Source organism: Melospiza melodia, chromosome 20, assembly GCF_035770615.1.
Source record: "Melospiza melodia melodia isolate bMelMel2 chromosome 20, bMelMel2.pri, whole genome shotgun sequence".
Lineage (NCBI taxonomy): Eukaryota > Metazoa > Chordata > Aves > Passeriformes > Passerellidae > Melospiza > Melospiza melodia.
In genome coordinates this window covers 14,565,414-14,586,777 of record NC_086213.1, presented here as the reverse complement: position 1 = coordinate 14,586,777, position 21,364 = coordinate 14,565,414, and the positions used below count along the sequence as shown (strand labels likewise).

General features: G+C 44.2%; 1 protein-coding gene across 3 annotated transcripts in view; it reads left to right on the top strand.

Moving 5' to 3' along the window:
• The window catches only part of TMEM132D (transmembrane protein 132D), a 184,580-nt gene that overhangs the window by 16,742 nt on the left and 146,474 nt on the right, over positions 1-21,364 (top strand). The window lies entirely within an intron of this gene.

Below are 21,364 nucleotides of genomic sequence, written 5' to 3'. Positions count from 1 at the left end.
GCCTGCGGGGAAGGCATTCTGTGAAACATTGCTTAGGCAAGGAATTCCTGGTGCCATGCTGTGTCACAAGGTTAAACAAGGGTGAGTTATCTTTCCTTTTCACAGCATTTTATTCCTAATATTAAACTGTGATGATTTCAGAACTGCAGCCTACAACAAAGGTTCAAAGCAGAGTTTGATTTATGATGGTTGCGGCTTGTGTTAAAGCTCCTTTGCTGGTCTCACGTTTGCTGCTGTTCCATTAATGCTCCCTTTGCTTGCTGCTCATGCTGAGCTGAGCGGTTGCAGAGCGCATACACTCTTTGTAGCTCATTAGTTTGGTGTCTGGGAGAATTTGGAAGGAGGAGAAGCCAGTGCTCAGCTCATGCAGAGTGGCTCGTGCTCCAGATGACGTGCAGTCACTTTGGATTCACATCTCTGCACTGGGGGCAGAATGGGCCTCTCTCTGAGGAATTTCACCATTCCTTTAGCTCCTGAGGAGCCTGATTAAACTCCATTCAGTATGGATTGTTTTATTTCCAAAATTGTGAGGGTTTCCTTGAAAGCAAAATTCGTGGTTGGGACTGCTTCCTATTTCATTTGTGATTGGCTTGTATGAACAATTAACACAATGAACAATGACAATTTAAACAATGAGATAATTGCTACACTTTGTGACGGATATGGAGACATGATTTGATGTTTTCCAGTATGTAAAGCCGCCATGTGTTTGTTTCTTTTACAATACTTGATTCTGTTATGTCTAAATATTTAGTTACGTCTATGTAACAGTGACAGAAACCACAGCAGAACATTCTGAAATAAATATGTTTTAGTAAAAGAAGCATCTGTATCCCTGCATTAATAACAGCCCACGTAGTAGCTCCCAAATTCAATCACTGCAGCGGCTTCAGTTGAGGATTTGGCTGCAGCAATTTGTGTAATGGAGAAAACACCTGTTACTGAGCAGTGGTGAATGACTGGATTTTATTGGTTCATAACCAAACTCAGAGGTTAATATCTTTGTTTTGTGAAACAGATGTTTAATTCTGAGCCTGGGCAATTGGCTCTTTTCTGTCTGAAGAGGGAAAAACAATGGATGTGTTGGATTACTGCAGACTCTGTAATTGAGTGTGACAGATGTAATGAATTAGCCTTTCCCAAAGCTTTTGGTGTTTGCCTCTCTGAACTGTGAATTTTACTGGACTTTCTCCCTGCAGGCGGCATGGCAACATTCTGTGCATGTTTCCTGTTTCTCTGATAGGACAGAATATCCAGGGTTGGCTGTAAAGTCACAGCCCCTTCCAGGGGGGTAAAAGATTCCCTGGGGTTCATGCCTCAGACTGTAAGGTGAGAGGATGACAGCGAGGAGCCCTTAAAAAGAATGCTGCATATGCTTTTGGTTTTCCCAAATGCAGAAACAGAGCAGTGTCCAGGTGAATGTCCCAGCGTGTGCCCTGGGAGCACCAGGGCACTCTGGGGCTCTTTAATGACCCAGACACTGGTAAAGGTTCATTAACTGTGCCCAGCCTTCATCTCAGCCCCTCATCGTCCTCTGCTGATTAAAGCAGATGAACCTGTTACACAAAGGGAATGCTCTCTGGGTGTAGGTAGTACTTGCAGGGCTTCATTTTAATCTGATTTTCAAGAACCCTGGCTAAATTCAGCTACTTGTTACCTTGATATAACGGTGGAGCAGTTTCTGGGGGATTACTCTGGATTTACTTTGCTTTAACAGGAGACACAATTTATCTCTTTAGATTCCAGCAGGAGGAGAAACTTTCTAATTAGAGTAATTTCTGCTTTCCCAGCGCATGTATTTGATACATGTGCTTTCCCTGATCTTATTCACTAATATGGCAAGCCTTTATGGGATCTTGAAAAATTGATATCTGTTTCGTTTTAAAAATTACCTTAAGAAAACTTTGCATTTGGGTTCCTTGTTTTATGATTTAGCTTTTTGTTGTATCAAAAAAGAGATTTATCACTCCCATGGCATTTGGGGCTTTTGAGAAGTTTTGAGGATTTAGCTGTAAACCTCTCATTTATTACAAAAACTTCACATTTCTGTGGTTTTGGAGGAACCCTTGAACATATTTGGGTCTTTAAGGTTTATGTCTAAAGACAAATAATAAGAATTCCATAAAATTTCTGTGGAAGTTATTGCAATGACTTCTTTCTGAGACACCAGAAGAACAGACTGAGACTACAGTTACGAGAAGTATTAACTCTTAATCCCATAAGTGCAGGCTGAAAGATTAGAACTGTAATTGTTTTCTGTGTTGTTTTTTTCTTTGGTGATTTGAGTGGAAGGAGAAATTCAAGCAGGGCAAGGAAAATAGTTTGTTTAAATCCTGGTTATATATATTTTTGCAAAGTTTATTGGAATGATAATATTTATTATAATGCCTTCAGCATCCTTAAATAAGGCATGTTACAAGAATGGGAAATCAGATTATGTTGGTTAATTACTGACTTTATTTCTGGTCTGTGTAGGCAAGAAAACAGGTGAAATATAGCTGCAAACTTGAAATTACAGACATGTTTGCATTTCCATCTCAGGCTCAACTAATAAAGCTCCCCAGTATTTTTAGAATGCTCTGCTGCTGGTAAAGTCAACAAAATCTCTGGAGTCCTGCTGGGGACTTGACCCTAATATCTTCCCTTCTGCTGCTTCCCTGAATTGGGGCTTTAGCTGCATTTGGCTCGTTCTTGCATCTCTGCTGCAGATCAGAACAGAGCTGTGTGACCCCAAGGGAGCTGGGGGAGAACGGAGGCCCACAGATCACGCATTCCTTGTAGGCCTGGCATAAATATGGATCTCTCCTTCCTCCACAAACCTCCAGTGGGAGGCCAGCATGTCACTGAAGAGCAGGCACTGGAATCCCCAAATCTCACTGGACAAATGGATTTTACACACAGCTCCAAGTGCAGTGGCTTGCAGTGGCTCAGTTACACTCGCTGACGTTTTCATTCAGGCTCATTTCTTAATTCCAGTAGTGTTTTTTGGCCTTTCTAACAATGCTGAAGCATTTTATGACAGAATGGGGAAAATTTGTTCTCTTGATGCCTATTTCTTCCAAGGTGATGAAAAAATGATAAAACTGGAGTTTTGCTCTAAGTCCAGCTCCAGTTTTTCCCTGCTGAGAAAGGAGATCCTGCACCAGGGCTGATGGATGGCTGGCTGGAGATGAGCTGTACACCTTTTTTGCAATGAACAGATTTTGCTTTTGAGTAACTTTGTCTGGAAGACATCCTTCTCCATAGCAAGGCAGGTTTGGAGGAGTGATCTCTGAGACAGAAAAGCTGTTCCAGTCCTGCTGTGTTTTCCTTACTTCATCTGAACTACTGAGGCCATTTACCCAGCCTCCTTCAATGCATGTTGCTATAATCCATGTTTCTGTGGAGTAAAGCTCACCACAAATCTCTGCTCTCCTTTATAAAGCTGAGCTGGAAAATGCTGTATTGAAGAGGTATGAAGTGCTGTATTGAGAAGCCCAGCACAAAAGTAATTTTTCCATTTGTTTTCTTTGCTAGATACCTCTCACTACTGAAATGCCTGCAGAAGTTGCAGCAGTATTAGCAAAAGGAAAGGGAGATGATGAGGAGGAATTAGAAGAGGAGTGGGAGTTCTGGCTAGCAGCTTGTCTGCTCAGATTCATGTGTAGAGCTGGGAACAGCAGGATTAGCCCTCCGCACTCCCAGCAGCTACAGAACATTAGGGGAGAAGCTTTTGGGGAAAAAAGGAGAAATTACAGGGGTGCAGAAGAGTGATGGTGCTTCTGGGTGTCAAAGAAAGCAGGGATGTGCTCTGTGCAAATCCTCCACTGGGGGTTTGGGAAGAACACTCAGGTATTTGGGTTTTGCTGTTGCTGTCTGTGTGGATACATATGAAACTTCAGTGGCATTTTGCAGCCTGTTTTCCCTCATGCTTCCTGAGGCCATACCTTGGCTTTCCAGAATTATTTCATTCTATTTATTACTAACCCAGTTGTGACTTCAGCTCTTTAACTGCTATAAATAAATGCAAAAATACCATCCCTTCTGGAGGAGGAGAATAGAAGGTGCTTTTCATTTACATGCTTATTTTTCATTCATTTTCGATCTGTCTCAGTTCTCTGGGTTTCTGGAGCACAGTGATTATGTACATGTCTGTACTGAGGCTGAAATTACTGATTTCTTTTAGAGCTTCTCTGCAGTAGGTCCTGGAGACAGTTGAAGCTAATTTGATTGTGTCTTGCTGAGAACTCTCTCCAATGGCAGACTGAAACGTAAAGGATACAAATGTCATCTGTATTAGGGGTGTAAAACATCCAGCTGTGAGTGGGGAATGGCAAGGCTGTTATGGAACAGACACATTCAAGATTTTTAAACTGTACTCCATGCCCAGGAAGTGACAGCTAACACAGAATCACTCCTCCAGACACCTCCATGGAAAACTTCTCCCTCGTCTTGGCTTATCTCCAGGGCAGGGGGATTGATGGGCACAGGAAACTCTCCTTGGAAATGCCTCAGGTCCTGGAAGCCAAGTAAGATTTGACCCTTGCATTAGGCAGAGCTCTGCTCTAAGCCCCAGGAATTACCACACTCCATACCTGGTTTATAACACAGGTGCCTGCTCTGCCTCCTGCTCTTAGAACTGGCTTGAAAACCCAGTGGTTTCAGAGGAAACTGCTCCTGCCACAGCCTTTCAAATGCTTGATGTTAAGTGTTGTAATTCTGCAGAGTTACACTGTTGTACCAGATCATTTCTATGTTCTTTGCTCCATTGCTTCCTTAAGGCACTGAGTTTTCTTGTTAATAATCCTGGTCAGGTGAAATATGGAAGAAATGCTGGATGTGACCCTTAATATTCAGTTCTCTAATGTTTTTATTGGCAAACTGAATTTCTAAAGGCTCAGAGCTACAATATTTTCTATACTTGAAGCAGCAATTTCCCTTCTACTGTATATTAACAGCCATATAGTAACATTTTTATTCTGTGCTAGGGGATAAAATGACTTGGACATTTTAATAACATCTGGCAAATCATTTTCATTTTCCCTCTTATATGATTAATAATGGTCTAGATAGATATGTAGATCTCCTCTTTACTTACTATGTGGATTCATGCATATAGAATGTATAATATGGAGATGGGATGGATATAGAAAATAAGCAACAGTATAATGGGTTATAGTCAAAAACTCTAATCTGGGAAGTTAAAAAACTTTGAGTGAAATATTCTGGGGTTGGAATGTGAGATCAGTTGTGAATGTTGCAGTTCCAGTTAATCACACCTGCACATCCAGCTCCCAGTGCCATGTCCTGGGCTTTCCTGAGCTCCCCAGGGATGGGGGGACTCCACTCCAGTCCTTGCCAGCCCTTTCACTGCAGAAATTCCTCCAGATGTCCCCCCTGAGCGAGTGTGAGTCTTCTGAGACACTGGGCTGGGGCTTACAAGGGGTCAGGAACACTGGCTTGGCCAAGGGGAGCTGATGTTTGTGCTCAGTCAGGACTCGTGGAAATTCACACCCATCACAGCAGCGAATACCCATGGGCAGAGCTGTACAGCTGTGGTTACTCTGCTGCACAGAATGCAGCCTGTTGTACGATTGTGCTGATTTCTCTTGAAAATCTCCTTCAATAGATTTGCCTTGCAGCTGTGTTTCAGCATGGAATGATTTTCAGTGGTAATAATGGAATTATTACAGATTTGTATGTCTGGATTTGGACCTTTTGATTCATTCCTGCTCCCACCTTTGCTCCTGTTTTTCCTAATGGAAACAGAACCTGTTTCACTTAATAGGATTTTTCTTAGTGCATGATTGCATGACTTGAATCAACTTGTGTAGCAGTGGCTGATGGTTTGTCCCTAGACAGATGCTCTCTCTCCCACTGTCCTCTGATGTTTGCATCTCATTTTGCTCTTTCTTCATGGTAGCTTTTTTCATAGTTTTTGTCAAACTGCACCCTTGTGATAAAGTGGGGATCTCTGCTTCCATGTGGGCAACACGAGCAGCTCACAAAATGCTCCCCCCTTGCCCGTGAAGGATTATTTTCCAGTGCCAGTCTGCAAGCACGACATTACAAATGTACCCTAAGTCTCTGTTCATCACAGGTCTGCCAAATCCAAGATTTGAAATCAACTTGGTAAATATCAGTGCTTTGTTTTTGTTCCCGTGCTCCTTCCAAAGGCCAGCTGAGGAGTTCAAGCTGCCTGCCTTCACAGGCAGCCCTTCTCCAGTATTTATTTAGTGAGAGCTGCAGCCTGTACAGAGTAATCCCAGTGCAATATCAACTCGCAAACAATTTTCTAAAGCATCTTTAATGTACAGTGTTACTGTACCCAGAGGTGCAGGGGAGCAGTATTAATGCAGGCATGATAGTTCTGAGTGTTCATATGAGTCCTCCAGGAATAATAAACAGCTTGAAATAACAACCAACAAATTCTCCAGATGCTTTTTATCCATGTGTTGGCAACTCTGTTGATTCCAGATCAATGCAGGGTATTAAGACATTTATATGATTGAGCTAAAAAGCTGCCAGGTTGTACAAGCATTGGGCTCATAAAAAATAGGAGAGCTGAGTAAAGGCAGTGGTGTTCTGTTCATAAACTGCAGAATGGAACTCCCTGATAACAGAGCAGATAGTGGCACTGGGAGCACGTGGGGTTTCATTGGGCAGGTGTGCTGGGAAACTCAGGGTGTGTGAAAGTCACTTGAGTACCTGATCCCAATATTGCAATATTCTGCATTTATAAAATGAGGCTCCTGGTAGGAAGGTCCAAGTCATTCCTTAGACAAAGCACACAAAGCCTTTGTTTGAGCTGGAATCCCAGCAGAGCTCAGAGCTGGGCTTGCCTCTCTGGTTCCTGGGCCAGCAGAGCTTGGGGACTCATGGATTCCCCAGCTGGGCACCATGGAACGCCTGGGGAAAGCAGAGAACATCCAGAGTACTCCTGGGGCAGCCAGCTGGTGCCTGGGCTGCTGCCATGGCCCAGAATCGGGACAAATAAGCTGATCTGAAGATGATGGAGGCCTTTGGAGCCCTGCGTAATTGGCTGTGTGGAGATTTGGATCAGACTGTATTTTTTTATTGCATGTATCAAAACCACATATGGTTGGATAAAATGAAGTTACACCCAGTTTTTCTTTGAAATAATTTAATAATATTAAATTCTCATGGCAGTGTAAGCCCAGATAAGATACTGATGCAAATGCCTGTGAGGTGAAATGGGTTCTGTTCGGGTCTTGTACCAACCTTTTAATGCAAGAAAATTACACAGAAGGCTCCAAGCTTTCAAACGGTTTTGAAATATTTCAGATGCAAACTGTTTTCCTGAAGATGTGTCTGTAGCTGTGGGGGTTTAGAAGCTGAAAATCTTGGCTTCAGACCATTTGTTTTGGAAAGTGGCTTTATGCACTTCTTGGGCAAAACATTGTGAAAAACAGGAGGGGTTTTGTTTCTTTCCATTTGTATTTAATCTTGCATGTATTTCAGAATATTCTGGAAACACACAAGTGCTGTCAGGTGTTTGAATTTCCTTGTTTTGCTTCAAGGACTGTTTTGTGTGAAAGCATGTTATTTGTTAGCTGTCATCTATTCCACAAAAAGTTTGTCAGCAAGTTAGGAGATCTAAAAGTATTTCTTTCATTTTATTGACCTAATTTCATTTTTAATTGCTTTTTCAGTTGACATCAAAATGAGGTAATATTCATCAAATAGAGAGGCAAAACAAGCAAAAGAATAGAGACTTTACTTTTTGGCTTTTATGCTCGAATCGTGATCAGTATAAAATATTTTTAAAGTGGATATTAACTTCTTCAGAACTCCCAGGCTTTCATGTCAGTCAAGCCGTCTCTTCACAGGGATGCATTGCAGAGTTTTGGCTGGATACTGCACAAAGAAAAGCTTTCCAAACATCATCACCTCAGGAATGTCCTGGGGTGACTTTATGATGCTTGTATGCTGGGTGTTTGTATGCTTATGGTGCTGTGTGCTGCTGGGACAACGTCCCGGGCTCATTTCTGCAGCCTTACTCCTCTGACAGATTTACCCACATGAGTAATCTCATGGGCTTCAATTGAATCCTGGCAGGAGTAACAACTGGGTGAGTAAACTAGTGATTATTTTTATCCCTTCTTCAGAAAACTGTATTAGAATTCTTCCCTCTTAAATATCTTCCCAGTGTCTCTTGCATCATTCAAGTTACACAGCACTACATAAAATTCATTACAACTCAATTATGAGGCTCATTAGGTAGGTAGTGGCATTTTGGCTATCGTACCAAGTTGTGAAACATATTCATTTATTATCCATGGTATTGTTAGAATCAGAATGGAACAATGAAACCAAACATAACATAGAAGATGGTTCAGAACATAAAACTGTGGATCTTTGCCAAGAGCAGGTTTTATGTAACCTGCTTTGAAATCTCCCTGTGCTGCGTTCATGGCTGGAGCACAGGGAGAACTGTCCTTTGGAGGTGATAATGAACTCAGAGCACCTTTGACAGAGTGCCACTGCATGCTGGCTGCTGCTGGGCTTTATCCTTTTCATCTCCTGAATCTATCCAGCAGGTAGAAAGTATATTTATCTGCCTGTACATCTTTAAATATGATCCAGCTCTTGCTTTCCGTGTTAATTAGCCCTGGTTTCCTCGGCAGAGTGCTAGCAACAGCAGAATCTGTGACAGGGACTCAAACTTCCCAAGCACTGCACAGAGCCAGCAGAGTAATTTGTCCTGTTTCAAGCAGGCAGGGACAGTGTCCCCAGCCAGGCTGGCATTTCCAGCATCCAGGAATTTCTTTACTTAGGGGCTCGTTAAGGCCAGTGGCTGCTGATCGTTCTCAGCGCTGACTCTCTGCAAGGATGCTCCCAGGTGTGAGCTGTAACAGCTGGGTTAGGGTCTGGATTGAAGTGTTCTGCCTAGAACTGGGTGTTTCTCTTGGGTCTGGGGCTGCCTGTGCCTGTAAATGTTCTGTGTGGCACCCCTGTGTGCCGATCCCTGCAGCTGACCATGGCTACCCTGAGGTGTCCATTTCATTGTGGTGGCACAGTGAATGCTTTGGGATGGAAGGGAGCTTGAAGATCATCCAGTTCCAACCTTCCTGCCATGGCTGGGAGCCTCCCACTATCCCAGGTTGCTCAGAGCCCCATCCTACCTGGCCTTGGTATCCTTATGTTAACAGAAGAAACTGTTAAAGCTTTTTCCTTATCCTGTTGTTTCTTGAGTCAGTTTGTCCTGAATCCCGCCTTTTAATCCAATGAAATTCAGCAATCTCATACCTTGCTGTTATTTATTGAGTCCCAACATCAGGAAGTTGGAACTCCTTTATGCTGCACCTCCTTTACACCGAGCCTGTGTCCCAGTTTGTATTGTTTGTATTTTGATGAGTTGTCCTATCATAAAACAGCAGATGGGAAGTGACAGCTTTGAGCTGTTCAGGAACAGGCACATCCCCATTGATGACTGAAGGCCTCCTGAGGAATGCATCACAGGGAGCCCTGACTCATGCTCCTGTTGCAAAGGTGAAACCCAAAGCTGAGCTTGTCACAGAGGGCTGGATGTTGATTGCCCGTGACTGTGTGCTGCTGGGATGAAGTGAGGGCTGTGTCAGCCTGCACACTTCATCCCCACACTGAGTGCAAAGGCTCCCGGTGCCCACAGGAGAGAACAGTGCCACTGAGCTGTGAGGAAATCAGAAGAGACTGCTCCCTTCCTTCTCAAGCAGCGTCTCCTGCCAGAGCAGGGGCTCTGGGACTTCCCTCTCCCAGTACAGTGGTCACAATCTGATCCCAGTTCAAGCCTGCCCTTCGAGGGTCAGGGAAATGTGTGCTCACCTGCCAGCAGAGCACAGCACGGCACGGCACAGCATGGCACAGCTGGGCACAGCACAGCTGGGCACTGCCAGGGTTTCTCATTGCCAGGGTTTGCTCCCTCCCCTGCACGCTGCTAGCCCCAGATAAGGAGTGTGGTGTTTGTTCTTTCCTCTCTCCGTGCTCTGGCAATGTCTGTGTCCTGTCCCCCACTCAGAGACACTAAGCAAGAGAAACGGTGCTGTGTAACGAGTGTGTAGGCATTCCACTCAGGGTTTGTCCATGTGGGCAGCTCCTGGAGTTACCCACCATTGTCTGCAGATCTTCCTGCAGCAGGGGTTCAGACTTAGCTTTTGGTGTTTAAACTGGAGCCCTAGTCCCACAAATCTCAGATTAAGTGAAGTCTTTTATAACGTGCTTTCTTGCATGATCACTTCTTGTGCTTCCTAGTTGAGAAGATAATGGACTCTGTAAATTCTGCTCTACGAGCACCTGTGTCAGTGAGAAACCGTGCCCCAGAAAATGAAATTCTTCTGCTGTATTAAATGCTTGGATTCCAAGCTAAAGAAACCTTCTGAGTAAAAGCTACTCAGTGCACAGTTTCTCTATTAGCAAAGTGCTGTATGCACTAAATTATATTGTGTGGCTGCCTCCAGTTTAGATAAGCACATAAATGAGATGTGCTGAATCTACTCTTTTCACAGGCAGCAGTTCAAACTGGGTGTTGCACTGCAGCTGAAAACGTAAAATGGACATTATTCATGTGAATGGCAGTAGTTACCAGTTAATGCTCCCACCTTGATCAGGAAAGGAGCTCTGCCAGAAAAGTCAAAATTCCAGCAGCCTCCTGAAATTTCTGCCTGAATTGAGTGATGCAAAGTTTTGAAAAAAGTATTAAAATAATATGAGGAGGACATTGATTATTCTTTTGCCAAACTGTAGTACATTCACCTCCTTTAGCTCTCCTCCTTTCAGTGTTACTGGCAGACAGAAGGGTGTGCTCTGCACCAGTAAGTGCTGCTCTGCCTCTGACAGGATCATTTCACACCTGTGTCCGGAGTTTGTGTGCGGTGTGTGTGACCTCTGGGCAGGCTTAGCCCTCACACAGCCCAATGAACACAGGAAAACAGCTTTACTTAAACCTGACCCCAGCATGGAACTGTGATGAGCTGCTTGAGCTGCACGATAAAGACTGAAAATCTCTGGTACTCGAGGCAGTGATGTGAACTCAGCCGGATTTTTGTCAACAGACAGCAGACACTATCCATGAGACAAACAAAGTCCTTATGGTTTGTAGTTTGATTTGGTCTTCAGACATTGTTTTCTTTTAGTTCACTGGCTTCATATGAATGCAAAATACTAATGGCAGGAGACCATCCCTGTTAGGGCTGAAGCAGAGAGGGGGATTGTTTGTTTCTGGATCTTGACTGTGCTTGCCCATAGTTCAAGGTTTGAGATGAAAAAAAAGCAGATTTGGTGTGAAATTAAATTTTCTAGGTTCTCCTGAGATGCTAAAATCAAACATGGGCAATCCTAGAAGAATTCTTTTGTTTGGAGCTGCACTTAAATCAGAACAAATTAAAAAGTAGCTTAAGATGCGGAGAAATGGACTCTGAGTACAACCATGGAGCCTGTCAGCTCTAACGTTCTGCTTGTCTGATTTTGAGCTTCCCTTATGCCAACTAAACCTAGTTTAGTGGATTACTCTGGGCTTTCTTGGAATAATTTAACCACAGCCAAGCTGCACTACACTGAAATCTCTTGTTACTGAAGTCCCAGGCAGGACACAGAGCCTCAAAAGCTGCATAATCAAAGGAACTGTGCTTTGCTTTACTTTCAACACTATTCTAACAAAAAGCAGATTTGCTGCTCATATAGGTAAGACAATTATGGCCACAGGCTTAGATTTCTTTTCCTGTGCAGATTTCTGGGGTGGTGAGGGTAGAGATTGAGTTCTGTGGTTAGCAGGGGTGGGACAGGAGTGTCTGTGTGGGTTTGTGTTTGTGCACAGCCCAGGAACAGGCACTCAGCACATCCCCACTGCAGAGATGAATGGTCTGATGTTTGCCTTGGTGGTGAACCTATGGAATTAATTTTAAAGGAAACATAAATGCTCTCCACTACATCCCCAGAGCCTTTTAGTTGCCTGTCACTGCAGCATTCACAGGCATGGGGCAGTATTAGAACTCCTGTGCTCCAAAATCTGGGGTCTGGACTGCTGGTGCTGGAAGGCAAACAGTGCCTGGTACTGCAGCTTCTACACCTGTCCTGATGGAGCTGGACACCTTTACAGCTCATAGCAGAGCTGCAGCTAACACCAAATGTACCACATTCTATTTTCAGACTGGTCTAATGGAATCACAGAGACAGCTGAAAATTGTGATTAGTCTAGCACTTAGTCTGGGACTCAGCGAGCTACAGCTGAAACCAATCTTCAAAGAGTTTATTCTTTTCAAATGCTTGGAGAGTTGTTACTTCATCGTGAGCTAATGCTCATGAAGTCAAATACTTCCTCTGGTCCTCATCCTCTTAGCAAGTTTATGAGAATTTTTGGTCTTTGCTTCTTTCTTTCCTCCCCTTAAGTAATAAGAAACCTCTCCTGCTCAGGTCTCAATCAGCCTGCACACCAATTAAGCTAATTGGCAACACATTTGAAACACTCCCTAATTACAGCTGCAGAAATTTTCAGAGAACAACCTTTCTGCAATTTTTCCTTCAATCAAAATGTAAAAAGCAATAAACCCCCTGCAAGTCTTAACTCTTCCCTGATAAGACTCTTGAAATGCTTCCAGAAGAGTTTGGTCAAGTGAGCCCTGGGCTGTGTGGCTGCTGTGGCTGCTGGAGGTGCTGTGAGGAGGTTCCCAGTGACTTTCCTCACAGGGGATCTCCTGTGAGTCCCTGTGTGCAGGCAGGGGTGTCAGGGAAAGCACAGCTGGACACAGCTGGTGCCAATCCGCGCGCTGAGCAGCATCAAAGCTGGAGAAGGCTCTCACAAACCAGTTTAACTAGGAGCAGCTGTGGGGTTTTGCTAAGTCATGCAATCAGCCAAACCATCCCCTGGTGTGCCTTCTAGTTAAATGCAGAGTTCTCCCTCAGTCCCACTCCTTTACAGAGCAGCTCCTGCTCACCTTTCTGTGTGCTGCGGCTTTGAAAGGACAGCGTGTTACACCAGGCCTGCAGATCCTGCTTTTAAACAAAGTAAGTGGTTTGGGGTTCCTTGGGTGGTTTTCTACATTTGGTTGTGTTTTAGTGGCAGAGAATTCCATCTATCCAAATTAAGACATTATTAATAACTGTTGCTACTTCATTTGCTATTATAAAAAAGGCTGAGCTACTTTGGTTTATAAATGAGGCTGATGTCATCTTTTGTTTCATTTTTTGACCCAAGCAAGGGAAAAAGGTGCATCTTCTCTTTTATTTTTGTATTTCCTGTGGGTTGCTGGTTTTATGTGTTACCTCTTTGTATCCTGCATTATTTCTACTGAACTGCCTTGCCTTGTTTTCTGTCTCAGGAGCCTTTCCCAGCTCCAGCCTGCTCACAAAGGAGCAGTTTGTTGTGTGAAGGGAGCACTGCTTAAGCAGGAATGGCACCTAGGGGGGAAGCCAGTGACTCCTGACACTGGGGAAATGCCAGCCTGTGACCTTCAGAGGGGCTGGAGGGCGCCAGCCCTAAGGGTGCTGTGCTGAATGAGGGGTGCTGGCTGCCTTGGCTCTGCGAGCAGTGATGGATGGTGCCTCTGGGGCCAGCCTGGGCAATGCCCTGCTCTGTACCTTATGGTGACACTCTTCACCTCTTACAGTATTTCCTCCCAAGGTATTGCCAGTGCATCTGCTTTGGCCTCCTTCTGCAGGTGGAGTGGTTGAGTACTGAAATTCCTTCCCATGTGTGGAGTTCCTCACTTTCAGTGGCTGTGGGATCACTAATGCTCCATGCTATTTGTACAATTTAAAGCGCTCAAGTCTTAAATTTTATATGTGGCACCTCTGTGAACCATATGTAATTTGGCAGAACACTTTTAATATGTCATCTTAATGCTTCTGATTTCCTTCACTTCCAGTGGTTTGTCTTGGTTGATTTATTCCTAGATATTTCCTTAAGTGCCAGGCAGTAAATGTCTGTACATTGTGTGATTTGTTCCATCAAGTCAAACCATTTCTCAGGGAAAGGGGTCTGAGGTACTTGCAGACTGTGTACATGGATATGTAAAGAAGCTTATCTTAATTTGTAAAACAAGAGATAATAATGTAAGTTAGATTAAGTAATCAGTACTTTCCGTTTGGTCTTAATTATATATTTGTTGTCTTCCAAATACAGGTTTAATCCTTCTTTTTGTTATGTAATAAAACAACAGTTGGTAGTGATTTGTGGATTATGATAAATAAGCATAGAAATATTTGCTCAACTGTTTATTCCATTTATCCAATGATTTGATTTTATCCAGCTAGGAGAATGAGAGGTAGCTGCTATGTTCAGGAGCAGCCACTCACAGGGAAGCAATGTCAAGCTTTAAAGGAGCTGCATTTGTTACGAATGCACCGAATTAAGAAAATTAAAAATTCCAGTAGCTCTTGCACATGCCAGTGTAATAGAAAAGTTGTGGATTAAAATGGAGATGTAGAATTACTTTTCTGAGAAAGGAATATTCAAAAAGTAGGATGGAACTTAAGAAGACAGGTTGGAAGCTTTAAATTTTTTCTTTTCAATTTTAAAATGGTAACATTATCCTTTCCTATGCCTTTATTATGGGTTTTCTTTCCCTTTTGTAGTGCTGAGGTGCTGAAGGTATTTCACTTTGGATTGACCTGAGAGAATTGTTTTTAAGTTTTGATTAGTTTGGCTTGGCAGCTGAAAAATCAGTTATTCACACAGACTTAGAGCAGAATCTATGAAAGTGCAGTAGCAGTTCTGTAAATGAACCCAGCTGCACCAAATGCAGTGGCCAGGGCAGGTTCCAAGTGGAGCTGAAATGGGGTAATGCCTTTCTGCTGGGCTGTTCTTGCACACACATCCCACCACCTGTCCTGCTCCACCTGGCACACACTGCTCTTTATTCTGGAGACTTCAATTAGAGAACTTCAGCTTTTCATCTCTTATTTGCAAGCAGTGATGTGAAGCATCAGTCAGTTACACAATTGTACAATCAATTTGGTGCAGACTTGATATACACAACTTAATATGTTTGCTTGCAGCAGGGTTTGCGCTCAGCTACACACAAACAGTGACATGAAATGTGAATTGAACTGTTTCAGCTGTGCACATGCATTCACACATGCAGATACTCCCAGACTTGGTGAGGATAATTGGCTGGAATGTGTGGAGAACCAGCCTTTAAGAGCTGCCTGTGACAGGGGCTTCTGTAAATGTGGAGACCTGCTTGGCAGAAAGTGCATCTGTAATTTGTTTTAAATGTGCTGTAATTGTTTCTGCGCTTTCCACTGTGTGTTCTCCACCACTGCTTCTGAAATCTCCTGGTGAAAGCTGCTCAGTGGGACTAGAATGCAGAGCTATTCATGTCCAAGGAGCAGGGATTTTAAGTATCCAGGGTAATTGCAGGGTAGGGGAAAATAACCTGAGCTGCTGAATATCAGAAATCCTCCACGCTCTCCAGGAGGATTTCTGCCCTTAAAGCACCAGAGCAGGCAGCTCCATGCAGTGGCATCCTCCTGGGGGGTTCTGACTGGGACACCCAGCTAAACATTCCAGTTTCTGGTCAGCCTTCAGGAAAACAAGGTGTGTGTATCTTCTCTGGTGCCCTCCAATTTCCACACTCCTCAGGTATGAAAGGTGCCTGAACAGGGACCCATTTCTATCTTCAGCTCTTTCTGAGAGCACACTCAAGTATTTTTAAGCTGCACTTTCTTCATTGAATGTAAAATGTGTGACAGTAAAGTATTTAATGAAATATTGCTGGGTTTATTGAAATTCCTGGAAATTTACTGCATATACCAGCACTGTGGTGTTATTTAAATAAGACTTTAAAAGATTTTCTTAATTTTTTTTGGTCTTGTTAGTGAATGTAGCCATTGAAGATCAATATTGTAATTGTTGGTTGTACAAATTCAGTATTAGGCACAGAGCCTGCAGCAAGATGTAGAGTCACAATATGGATTAATAAAATTAAAATGAATTTAAAACCCCCCATACTCTGCAGAGGAAGAAGGCTCAGGCAGCAGCCACAAACACTCTGTGCTGCCATTCCCAGAGCAGGGCTTGGCTTAGGGTGCACAGACATGGGTGCCTTAGGAAAGGGCAGCTCAGCACCTGCTCTGCTCCTTCTGCTGACTCAGGTCTTTGTGGAATGCTTAGGATTCTTGTTTCCTCCCATCAGTAATGGCCTGGTAGAGAACTGCAGCCTCTGCACAGCCCTGGGGTCCCTGCAGAAAATGAGGAGGGGATTCTGCAGGCACACGAGGCAGAAGGAGACAGAATTCTGATTGTCTGGTGAGCAGTGTAAGGCTGTTCTGCCAGTCCTGTACTTCTGTCTGTCGTGAGGAATTGTTCAGTTGATGTTGGATTCCTGGCACTCCGCACTCCTGTTACTCAGCCTTGCTTTTCTTTCTATTGGTTCCCAAACATAAATGCATGAAGAAACTGTGTTTAAGTCAGGATATTCTTGGCAAGTATTTCAGCTTTCTAATTTTGTGGGTGTTCTTTTGCTCATATGTTTGACTATGTTTTGTTCTTTTCATCTTTGCAATCTTCATGTATTGCTTTCTGTGGAAGCAGAGCCATAAGTGAGGAGGGGGCAGGGCAGAAATGGAGACACACGGAGTGGTGCTGCTGAAAGCCTCAGACATGTCAGTCTGTTGGGCACAGCAGCTCTGGTCTGTCCTTTTGCTGTTAGAGTTCTTCAGCTTGAAGTGGCTCTCTGCTGTCCCTGTGTTCTTCATTGCACGCTCCTCTCCTGGCTCATTAAACACATGCCCCAGGGGTGCAGGAGCAGGGCTGCTGTGTGTCAGGAGGGTGAGGCAGGGAGCAGAGCTCTGTGCCTGCTGGAGCAGTGACACAGGGGAACCACGGTGCCTCTCACCTGTGTGGTGCCTCCCCTAGTCACCTGCAGCCCTGGTGCCTCTCACCTGTGTGGTACCAAATCCCCTGCAGCTGATGGCCTGGGCCAGCCCTCCGTGCGTTCTGCTGCCCTGTGCCTGGACTGTCAGTACTCCTCCTCTGCCCCTCTTTCCCTATCGCCCAGTGGTTAGTGTGGCTGTGAGTTTGGTTTATTTATTGTTTGCTTTTTTTTCCCTGATTTTTCTCACTGTAAACTTTGTGGTGCCCATCACTGCTTTGCCCTTTCATGTTCAGGCTGACATCATTTTGTGAAAAAGTGTCATATCCTTTTATCTAAATACTTTTCTCTGTAATTATTACTTTGCTGCCTTTTCAGGTGGGAGCTTGCCTTTGTTATAAGATCTTTCTCTGATTGTTTTTGTATCACTTGGTAATATAAAGATGTATGTGTTCCTTGGAGGCCTTTTAATTTAAATTATTTCTTTATCTGTCTGTCAGTGTGAATAATAAAACATCTTCAGGATTGCTCATCTCTCTCCTAATGAATGAGGAGGTGTCATGTGTTCTAATATCAATGATTAATTTACAAAAGTTCGAATAAACTTCAGTAAAATGCGATATTCAAAGAAAATATTGTGTCATGAGAGCTGAGTGCTGTTGTCAGAAGGCTTTGTGTGCCTGTTGGTGAGGCCCATGAAGGCAGCTGGGGTTGCAGAGTGTGTGTGTGTGAGGGATCCCTGCCCAGCCCTGAGCTGGGTGCCAGGGCAGGCACGAGAGGGGCAGCAGCAGTGAGTGACCCCAGGGCTCTGGGGCTGTGCCAGCGCTGCCTGCTCTCACTCACCTGTGCGGGCTGGAAACCCTTGGTGCTGACACTGAGCTGCCACAATTGCCCTTTAGGGCAGCCCCAAGAGCTGCTGATGGTCAGGCCTGTGAGAATGATGCATTCCTGTTGGCTTTCGTTTATTGCCCAGCTTTGGGCAATCAGAGAGTGGCTCATGCCAGGGCCTGGGATTGTTTCTGTGCTGCTGGCCCTTCTCTGGTGGAGCAAGAGCTCCCTTTGCAGAAAACCTTCAGAATGTAACAGAACAAAGCTCAGATGTGCTTTGCTGGGCAGGCTGTGATGTTTCCCCTTGCAAAGGCCTGTGTTCAAACACATCAGTAATGACTTGTCTTTCTGGTCAGGCAGATCCTCATGTAGTTTAAGCATCTTGGCTCAGAGTACTTCCTTCTTTGTCTGACTCAACGCTGACAAATTCTTGGTTTCTCACTGCAGAGGTGATGCTTGGTAGTGTTCACAAAAAGAATGATTTGAAAATGTGCAGTCCTTTTAGAAGTGATGGTGCAGGTGATTTGTCTGCATCTTTGAGAAGTTCAGTTTGCTTTATTCAGCATCTGCTGTTGCTAAGTGTGTATTTTACTCTTTAAAATACTTGAACTTGTTTGACATTATCTTACAAGAAATGAAGAGTCACCTTTTCACCAAGAAGCTTTTCAGTGTGGTCTGCAGCCTTGATGTCCAAATCATCTTTCCCTGACTTTCTGAAAAGGTCTGCAGAGAGATGCAGAACTGGAATGAGAGTTGGAGTGGCTGGGGGAAGAGGGAGAAGTTGGCAGGTTGGGAACAGCATTGCTCTTGGAGAAGAATGATAATTTCCCAAGGATGAAACAGTCACAGGGAACATTATAAAGCGAAGCAGGCAGAGCAGTCTGAAATGCTAATAAGGAGAGGACTTAAAAAGAAATTGGCGATTTTGGGCCTTGAAGCCATTTTTCTTTTTAATTTGTTACAGATAAATGCATGACTCTTGGGTTGCAAGGTTCTATTTTTGCCTCCCTCTTTGTGACACATCGATTTGGCCTTATCACTGCTCTCTGGGTACTTGCCCTTTAGAATGCTGCTGGCTCCCAAAAGCAGGAGGCTTTTTTGGGAACTGTTCTTCAGTGGTGCCACAGCACAGGGAGGAGAGATAGGCTGCATTCTTTGATTGCTGATTATGCTGATTTTCCTCTTCCAAGCAAGTGGGTGAAGAATAATGGGAAATCAGTGTGAATAGTGACAGTTACTGGCTAGTGATCAATTGCTGTTTCAGCCTTGTGTTGCACAGCTGGGTAGGGAATGTTGGGATCACTGGAGAAGTCTAAATGCAATCACGCATCCATAAGGAGAGGCTCCTTTGGAAGAACGAGCTCACCTGCAGGGCAGAAACACCCTTGGACTGCTGCTGGGGCAGGGGGTGACCCTCACACTGTGTCTGTGCTGGGGGTGATGGCTCAGCCTCCTCACCTGCCTGTGCAGGTGCTCAGCAGGAGGGTGGGCTGCTTTGGTGGAGGTTGGGTTTTGTGTATTTATTGTGGGTTTGGGGTTTTTTAGTTTTATATGGCAAAGCAGGGGAAGTCTACAGGAAAATCAGACTGGTTTAGTCCTCAGCCTCCCCTTACTTCTTGCCACTGTCACAAAGCTGCTGGCAGTAAAGCAAAGCAAGCCTTAATCCAGAAGTGAAAAGTGCACTGCTGAGGAAGCTGAAGCTGCCACAAGGCTGGCAAAAGAAGGAAGATGGGGAATCATCCTTGGGAAGCTCCAGTTTGGCTGTGGAGGATGCTGGAACCTGAGGATGGAACGGGACAAGCAGCCTACAAACCCTTCAGGATGGAAATGATCCCACTCAGATCTTCAGTCTGAACCCTCTGTGTCTGTTGTGACTCAAAGGGGCAGAGCAGATCATCCCCCTGGTAAAAGCTGGCTGAGCTGCACCTGGGGAGGGACTCACTCTGTTCATAGCATGGCTTTAAAATGCCTCCCTTTTGAGCATCAGCAGCTTCAGCCCCTTAACTGGGTTAAAGCTGAAATATCTTAATTTTTCAGAAGTGAGCATGAAGCTTCATTGGAGCAGACGTCTCCCACAACATTACTTTCCAGAGCTGAAAATATATCGGGCTAGCAAATTTTTTTTCTCTGTACTTTTGCTGAAATTATTTCAATTCATAGCAAACCTAGAAGAGCAGAAGTGTTCAGAAGATTCAAGGAGAGCAGCTGAAATGAACTAAAAAGGTAAAATTTCTGGCCTTGCTGAAAAGAACCACTTATCTCAATCCCCAAGATACAGCAACAAATTCCATCTACTGCATTACCAGCCTGAGCCTGCAGCTGGGAAGGCAATTTCCCTAAGAAGTTGTTCCCTTCAATCTACAAGAAAAAGACAATTTACTTTTTTTTAATAGTAGCATTATGTAATTGATTGGAAGATTTTTATATCTCATGAATGCTGGATGATTGTGGATTGAACTGTTTTAAAAATAAAGTAACTGTGAAGGCTGAAACCCCAAGGATCTGGGAATGGAGAATGGAGTTAGTGGGCTGGCAGATTCCTTCAATTTTCTGAAGCCATGGTCAGTAACTGCAGTAGAGCTGAGCCCTGAGGAGTGGTTTGAGAGCTGCTGTTCCATGATGCTGGAGAAATAAAGGTGGGAGCAGTACAGAATGAGTGCCCTCATGAGCAAGGCAGCGTGACTGAAAGGTGGCTGCAGCAGGGGCACCCAGGTGGTGCTGAGGGATTTGTGCACTGGCTTTGCCTGTGCAGGAGCAAACTGAGCGTGCTGCCTTTGCCTCAGATGCCTTCAGACTCACTGACCTACAAATGGTTTGCTTCTGCCATCAATGGCAAGTGTTTGTTGAACTGCATCAGCCAGAGGAAGGTTTACTAAGGACAGAGGACAGAAAACCATCCTGTGGTAACATCTCAGGTGGCCACAGACTGAAATCCTGAGCAGCCTCCACAGCAGGAGGAGTCACAGTCCCTGTGACACTGAGAAATGGTCACTCCTGGCACCAGCAGGGCACCAACACCAGGGCCGGCTGGTTTCCTTACCCTGCTGCATCCTCTCCTGCAAGCAGTGCTGCTTCTTCTGCTGCCAGGGTCTCTGTGTGGAGACGTTTGCAGACACAGTGGGACAGCAAAGGTCATTTGCAGTTCTTGAATTTATCTTTTGTCTTGATGCTGTTTCCTTAAGAGCTCTTCAGTTCCCCATCCTCTGTTTTGTTTGATGTACTTACAGTGAGAGTCACTGTGTCACTCTTGACTTAACATCCAGGTGGGTTATTCCTGTGGAACTTGGGTTATGAGGGTGTACATGGAATGTAATATTTAGGATAGATTATATAATTTAAACCTTTAAAACATTGCTTTTCTGCTGAGTCTCACTCAATAACAAACAAAATGGTAATCTTCTGCAATTCTGCCTTTGTAAAAACATGCATAATTTTTTACAAAAATAGTCATGCTTGTAATTAAGGACGCTGATAGTTGTTTTTGTTTTTAATTTCCTATCCTTCTGAATCCTTAATAAACTTTCACGGTCAAAATCCAGATGGTACAGCAGAGCTCAGTGTTGTTTTTGAGACTTTTTTTTTGTTTGTGCTGATTATAACTCTCCCCAGATAAAAGTTTAAAATGGTTTGGGTTTTTGGCCTTTGGCTGTTTGGAAAGCTGCTGTCAGCTTCCAGCACAAACCAGTTCAAATTCAGTGTGCATTCCCAGCTGGTGCTGGGGGAAGGGCACTTTGAGGGGACCAGTTTGC